A 7,754-nucleotide genomic window follows, 5' to 3' on the forward strand; every position below is an offset into this window, starting at 1 on the left:
GTAGAGTTCATTTCTATCTTCTCATACTCATAATTATTCTAGCATTAGATGAATTTTGAAAATCATTGCAAGCATTAAAAAAATATCTAACTTAATGCCACTATGCTTTACTTTCTTATAACAGGTAGTTAGCAGCTTGTTTTTTAACAGATACTCTACTTTCCTGGTGGGGCAGCTTTGTTTCTTTTTGCATAAAAAAGATTTCAAATATTGACATGCAAGGTATCATTCTTGTTATCATTGAAAAGTGAAAAAGATAAACATACCAATCTTCTGATTTTAAAAAGCTATTTTAAAGCAATTTTAGAGTTGTTTTAAAACCATTTTGAAGCTATTGGATAGGATTTAAATGACTGGGTGAAATGGGATTTTTATCTTATTTATGATTTTCTCTGTTTCCAAATTTTCTATGACATTTAAAAAAAAATTTAAAGCAAAGTTTATGTTCCTATAATTTAACAGTTATACAAGGATTGTTGGGAAGAACAGCAATTCCCCAGTCCCACAAGCCCGTGTCTCCAGAGGCAACAATTTTCAACTCTTTTAACTGACTGTATTTACCGAAATATCTCCAAATATTCTTTTTTTTTTTTTTTTTTTTTTTTTTTTTAAGAATTTCACTTTATTTATTTATTTATTTAATTTTTTGGCTGTGTTGGGTCTTCGTTTCTGTGCGAGGGCTTTCTCTAGTTGCGGCAAGCGGGGGCCACTCTTCATCGCGGTGCACGGGCCTCTCACTATCGCAGCCTCTCGTTGCGGAGCACAGGCTCCAGACGTGCAAGCTCAGTAGTTGTGGCACACGGGCTCAGCTGCTCCGCGGCATGTGGGATCTTCCCAGACCAGGGCTCGAACCCGTGTCCCCTGCATTGGCAGGCAGATTCTCAACCACTGCGCCACCAGGGAAGCCCCTCTCCAAATATTCTTGATTTTGTAGTTTCAGGCCCTACCTATTGACTTCCCTCTATAGTAAAAGAGGATTTACCTCTTTCATACAGGCATGACTCCCATTCCACTTATGGCCATTCTGTCAATATAGTCACATTGTCATTTTGGCTAGATCAATTAGGTATTTACACCCCTATGACTATATAAGTCCTGCTGACCACTGAACATGTTGTTTTGTACACAGAAAATTATATTTTTTGCTTTACAATGTGAAGGAAAAAAACTAATTTACACTGGCCACTTTGGAAATGTAGGTAGTTCATCTGTATACTGTGTTACTCAAAGACTGGGAATTTGAGAGAGCTTTTTGTCTGACCATCCATCCGGCACATTGCTGGCACTCAGTACATAGCTGTAGAACGAATGATTAAACACAGGCCTTCAAGTGACAAGTTCAGTCTGTTCAAGACACTGATTATTTGACCAAGGTACGCTATGTGAACAAGCCATTTGAAATCATCGAAATGGTCTTTACTGACATTATAGCTGTGTCAAAGACTTTTTTTGTTGTAATCACATTCCTTGTTTCCCAAACTCATGTGGGCAACTTTCCCCTCACCAGAGAGCATATTTCAGTATGGAAAAGCAGGCTTCTAGTTTTTTACATACTGCTCATTTCTTCCCACATGGTGCCAAAAAACCACGTGATTGAATCACACACAGAGCTTTTGATTTTCTTGCAACGCAGCCGAACTCTGGTGGTTTGGTTGTTTGCCACGGATTCTTTTCTACAAATACAGGAGGGTGTGGATTGGCATCAGGTTGAACCTGCTCCAGGTACACCCCTCCCACTTTGCTAGGCTACATCGTGGCTCATCAAATAACCACTGGTGAACAAAACCTCTCTCCTCCTATAGTACGACTTATCAGTTCGAACCCGAGCAAGCTGTCAGGCAGCCCTTCCTCTTCCTATATGTGCTGCATATTTGCTAAGCACTGAGTCATACTGGACACTTCAGTGGTTTTACCTCACTGTAAAGCAAAATACCAACCTAGTACGTGATATTATTTTTACCAGTAGCGAATCTGCTTTTTCTTCGAGCATCATATGTATCATCAGTTTTGAACTGGCTTTTATAAGCTTCCAGAAGTAATGTGATTTATGTGTGTGTTGGCCACAAGAAGGGCAACTTTGAATTGTGCCCCTTTAGGTTGGTCTTTTCTCTATCTTGAGGTATAAAATTCATAATTTACATAATGGGAAGCATTATTTTATGCTTGCTTTGAAGAAACACAATAAATTTACCGGGGAGGTCACTCTGATTTGAAAGATGACAAGAGTTTCAATGTCTTCATCCCACTATTTAACAAAGTTACATAATAGACTGTGTCCTGGGAAGGTTTAAACAGATCACAGGTCCAATAAAATCCAGTTTTCAGATATTGCTCATTATAGTTCCAAATCAAACTTTTCTTTTTCAACGACTTGTCAGAAATCATCACTAACAGATTCACTTGTACTGGCATTTACAGACTCACAGTAAAAATTAAATTGGAGCTTGTTGATTATATTTATGACATTATTTTAAGTTGGAGCATTTATATCACTATTTTCATCGAACCACTTGTGAGTCATTGACCCATTTATATGAACTGTGGATCAATATAACAATATAACAGTAACTGTGAAAAAATGCAAAATTAACAAATGTACTCAACAGCTTGGAAACAATGCGAGATAATATTAGCCAAGCCCCAGTTAATGCTGTTAACTTAATGTCAGCAGTGATGAACCAGCTAAAATGGTACTTGCAGAATACGTTTATCCAAAGATATACAACCTCAGAAACTGAAAGGAAGGATGCCTGAAGCCAGACTTAGGGACTGGGTCCACACCACTGGTTAGTGGGAGAATGAGCACACTATGAGTACAGTAAAGGACCTAGACCCTTCGGCTACCCGCTCCTTGTGTTAAGGTCTAGTTTTTCCCCACTGCTTCATTTAACAGCTGTTCATCACAATGTTAACAACTGTCAAGCCAACATGGTACCTTAAACATTGCTGAAAAGTTAACCTTTTGGAAGGATCTGCTCAGACATCTTCCCTACTCACCACTCTTCCATCCCCCACCTATACTAAAAAGGCAATGCTCATTAAGAAAATGCAGTTGACTGGAGATTATCATACTAAGTGAAGTAAGTTAGACAAAGACAAATATCATATGATATCACTTATTTGTGAAATCTAAAAAAAATGATACAAATGAACTTATTTACAAAACAGAAACAGACTCACAGACATAGAAAACAAACTTATGGTTACCCAAGGGGAAAGGTGGGAGGGAGGGACAAATTAGGAATTTGGGAGTAACATATACACACTACTATATATAAAATAAACAACAGGGACCTACTGTATAGCACAGGGAACTATACTCAATATTTTGCAATAAACTATAACGGAAAAGAATCTGAAAAAGAATGGATATATGTATGTATAACTGAATCACTTTGCTGTACACCTGAAACTAACACAACATTGTAAATCAACTATACTTCAATAAAAAATAAATTTAAAAAGAAAGAAAGAAAATGCAGTTGACCCTTGAACAATACTGGTTGGAACTACGTGGATCCACTTATAGGGTGACATTTTTCAATGGTAAATACTACAGTACTACACTGTCTGTGGTTGGTTGAATCCCTAGATGTGGAGGAACCTTGGATATGGAGGGCCAACTGTAAATTGTATGAGGGTTAACCCCTACTGTTGTTCAAGGGTCACCTGTGATAGGATCACTGTGAAAATAACAATTAACCTCACATTTCAAATTTGATGAAAGTGGATGAACAAAATTGTTTCAGTACTTTTTCCTCTGAAGCCACCTCCACGTCCACAGACCCACTCCCCCTCCCTCCTCACCCCGTTGTTCCACAGGGATCTTCAGTGGCCTACAATGCACAGCTTTAGAAGCATTGCACTATAGTGCTTTAGTTTTTACTTTTCTCATTTTCCTTTTCTTCTTTTTTTTCCCTAATTTAAGGTAGACAATATAGATCATAATGAGATATGTGAAGAGACTGTTAGAAGATTCAGGAAGGTTCTCTTTGAGGGAAAAGAGGAAGTTAGTGAGCAGCATGTCAAGGGATTATGGAGCTGAGAGGAATGATGCTTATAGAGTATACCCATGCCCTCTATCTATTTCCCAATCACAAGTGATAGAAGGACCTCAGAGGTAACTCAGTTCCATCTCATTTTACAGATGAAGAACCCAGTTTCAGAGGATTTTTTAAAGTCATGCGATAAATGTCATAGATTGTTACATTAATGGCCCCCAATGAATCACATCTCCTGATACCCAGGTTCTAGTATAGTCTCCTCCTGCACTTACTCTGGGTTTGATCAGGTGACTTGCTTCAATCAATTGGACATTAGCAAATGTGACACAAGCAGAGGCTTGATCAGCCTTCATGGACTGGGGCATGCTTTCTTGGAACCCTGATACCCCTGTGCTGAATCATCATGCTGTGAAGAAGCTGGGATGAAAGGCCACATGGAGGTGAGTCCAGGGGCTCTCGTCCACAGCCCACAGCAAGGACCTGACATGTAAATGAGGCCATCTTGGACACGGCAGCCCCAGTTGAGCCTTTAGTTGATGGCAATAGCATGAGTGATTCAGGACATATCAACGGAAGAACTGACCGGCTAACCCACTGAATCAGGAGCAATAATACATCATTATTGTCTTAATCCAGTAAATTTGGGGCACTTTGCTTCCCAGCGATAGATAGCTGACACAGTGAGTTACTGGCATAGTGAAGACAAGACCCAAAGCCACTTCAGAGAACATAAACTCAGAATTCAGACAAACTTGGGTTCAACCCTAGTTCATTCACTTACTAGCTATATGACCTTGGGTAAGTTTCAGAAATTTTCTGAAGCCTCAGTTGTTCCTTCCATAAAATGGGAATAATTATAACTACCTGATGGCATTTTCATGAGGATTAAAAGCATTTACCAGCTTACGTGTGTAGGGGAGGGGAAAAAAGTTTAGTGATTAGTAACTCCAAGGGATAGCTATAGCATCTTAACAAAGAACAATTAAATTTGTAGAGAAGGGACAAGACAAAGGAAAAGAGTTTTATGCTTCCAAGGGCAGCAAACTGTGGGAAGGTAAATATATGGGGGAAACTAATGGAAGATAAGGGTTGTTTCCATCAGGTTTGTTGTGTAGATTCCTCTCAGTGTAATCTCTGGGCTGATAAGCGGCTTCACTGAAGGTGATTGAGAGACAGAGCCTGCTTTTAGGCAAATGAAGGGGAGGGCAGAGAGCTTTTTTCCCTCAGGCATCTGATGTTTCTCAACTGCCTTCAGCTCAAAATTATCCCTATGCCAACATGGCATATTTTTGGGTGGCATACTGTGATCCCCTACATGTGTATTATGCTTAGAACAGTGCCTGGCACATAGTAAGTATCCAATTCACACCTGTGAGTATTAGTATTAGAGTATTAGTATTAGTAATCACCCTTGTAAGGTACATGGCACATAAATAATAAGAAATACATGGTGGCTATCATTACTTCTCTTCTGAACTTTTTCGGTACTCTTCTTGTTTCTATCTCTTGTGCAACTGTTATCATTATGTTGCCATTTGTTATGTACATCCTCTCCTTGCTAGACTATAAATTTCTTTAGGGCAGGCTGTGTCTCACTCATGTTTGTGTAGACCCTCCATATTGATGTGTTAAATGACTACGTGCTTGTAAAATAGGCCATTGATCATAACATTACAGTTTCTGTGGCCAAACACTATTATACTGTGAGCAAATATGTTTTAACAGCAGCCTTCCCTACAAGACTATACAATAGGATCTGGCCTTCTTCTAACGCAATACAAAATACGTACTTAATTAAGTAGATGTTTACTGATATCACTAGCTGATCCAACCAACAGTTGTCTTCCTTCATCAGAGAAGTATAAATTTATTAATTTTCCCTTTTTGTGGCAGTGGAGCTATATTCTAACTATAATGTGGTTTGATGCTTTTTATATTTCTGTCTAATCCAATTTCTATAAGAAATACTTCAAATATGGATAGGTAAAAATGTATTTCTCTTTCCCCTAAAAAAAAAAAAAAAAAAAAGATTATACTAGCATACTAATGAAGATAAGTTGAAAAACAGTAGAATTTTAAATCAGAACCGACATTGTATGTCATGCTGTTTTGCTTCTAATGCAACAAGATGTTTTGTGTTTTCAATAAGCGCAGACTGCATAGTGACAACAGATGTAGTAAACATAGAAAATACAAAGATACATTTTGTCATCGTGAGTTTCAGACTGTAAACAAATTAAAAGGCTCCTATATTTGGCTCCTGAGAAGGCAATAGTAATACTTTGCTTATTAGGTTAAAGAATTTTATTCCTATACAAAGGAAAAATGAATTTAAAACTCAAATACAATGGCAAAACTCATATAAACTTGATTCTACACTCTATGCGAGTACATGTAGAAATGTACACATAGCTATAACAACTACAACCCCAGCAGCAGCTGCAAGATCTGGGAGTCAAGAGACTGGAAAGAATTATAGAAACCCATCCAAAATAAAGGTTGCTTTACAGGGTCACCCACTGAAAGATGGTTTATTTAACTCTACAGCAATTAAAACAAAAACAGAAACAGAGATGGCCCCTGTCCTGAGGGGATTAGAGTCTGAAAAAATGTAAGCAGAGATGTCTCAGGTATTATTAATAAGCTATGTCAAAAATTAAACTAAGGTTCTCGCTTCGGCAGCACATATACTAAAATTGGAACGATACAGAGAAGATTAGCATGGCCCCTGTGTAAGGATGACACGCAAATTTGTGAAGCGTTCCATATTTTTGCACATATATACAATGGAATATTACTCAGCCATAAAAAGGAACAAAACTGAGTTATTTGTAGTGAAGTGGATGGACCTAGAAACTGTCCTACAGAGTGAAGTAAGTCAGAAAGAGAAAAACAAATACCGTATGCTAACACATATATATGGAATCTAAAAAAAAAAAAAAATGGTCATGAAGAACCTAGGGGCAAGACGGGAATAAAGATGCAGACCTACTAAAGAATGGACTTGAGGATACGGGGATGGGGAAGGGTAAGCTGGGACGAAGTGAGAGAGTGGCATGGACATATATACACTACCAAACGTAAAACAGATAGCTAGTGGGAAGCAGCCGCATAGCACAGGGAGATCAGCTTGGTGCTTTGTGACCACATAGAGGGGTGGGATAGGGAGGGTGGGAGGGAGGGAGATGCAAGAGGGAAGAGATATGGGGACATATGTATATGTATAACTGATTCACTTTGTTATAAAGCAGAAACTGACACACCATTGTAAAGCAATTATACTCTAGTAAAGATGTTAAAAAAAAATTAAACTAAGAACCTTCTATCATTTTAGATTTATATAAATGGTATCACACTGTACATATTGTGCAACTGGCATTTTTCTCTCAATATTATATGTTTGAGATACATCTATACACTCCATTGTACAAGTACACTACATTTGTTTATCCACTCCATTATTGATGGACATTTAATTGGTTTATGTGTCTCTTCTTAACTCTGCAATCACTAATGTCAGGAGCTAGAAATCAACCACAGTGTATTCACACCTGAGAAATCTGCAATGTTAGAAAACAGAGCTTTTTATTCCCCCAGAGGGCCAGTGGTCACATACTGCCCAGCAAGCTACTGCATATCCCGGTGTTTGTGTGAAGAGTTTCTCTAGATTATAGCACTAGAAGTCAAATTTTTGAATCTTAAAATACTAACACTTTAAATTTTATTATATGTTGTCAAATTGTCCTGGAA

At 38.1% G+C, this 7,754-nt stretch overlaps 1 non-coding gene across 1 annotated transcript; it reads left to right on the forward strand.

Annotated features, from left to right (window-relative positions):
* The first annotated feature begins 6,670 nt into the window (after positions 1-6,670).
* LOC132358089 (U6 spliceosomal RNA) lies at positions 6,671-6,777 on the forward strand. Its single transcript, XR_009500443.1, has one exon. It is a non-coding gene; the product is annotated as a U6 spliceosomal RNA (small nuclear RNA).
* Positions 6,778-7,754: the final 977 nt, after the last annotated feature.

Source organism: Balaenoptera ricei, chromosome X (genome assembly GCF_028023285.1).
Source record: "Balaenoptera ricei isolate mBalRic1 chromosome X, mBalRic1.hap2, whole genome shotgun sequence".
Classification (NCBI taxonomy): domain Eukaryota; kingdom Metazoa; phylum Chordata; class Mammalia; order Artiodactyla; family Balaenopteridae; genus Balaenoptera; species Balaenoptera ricei.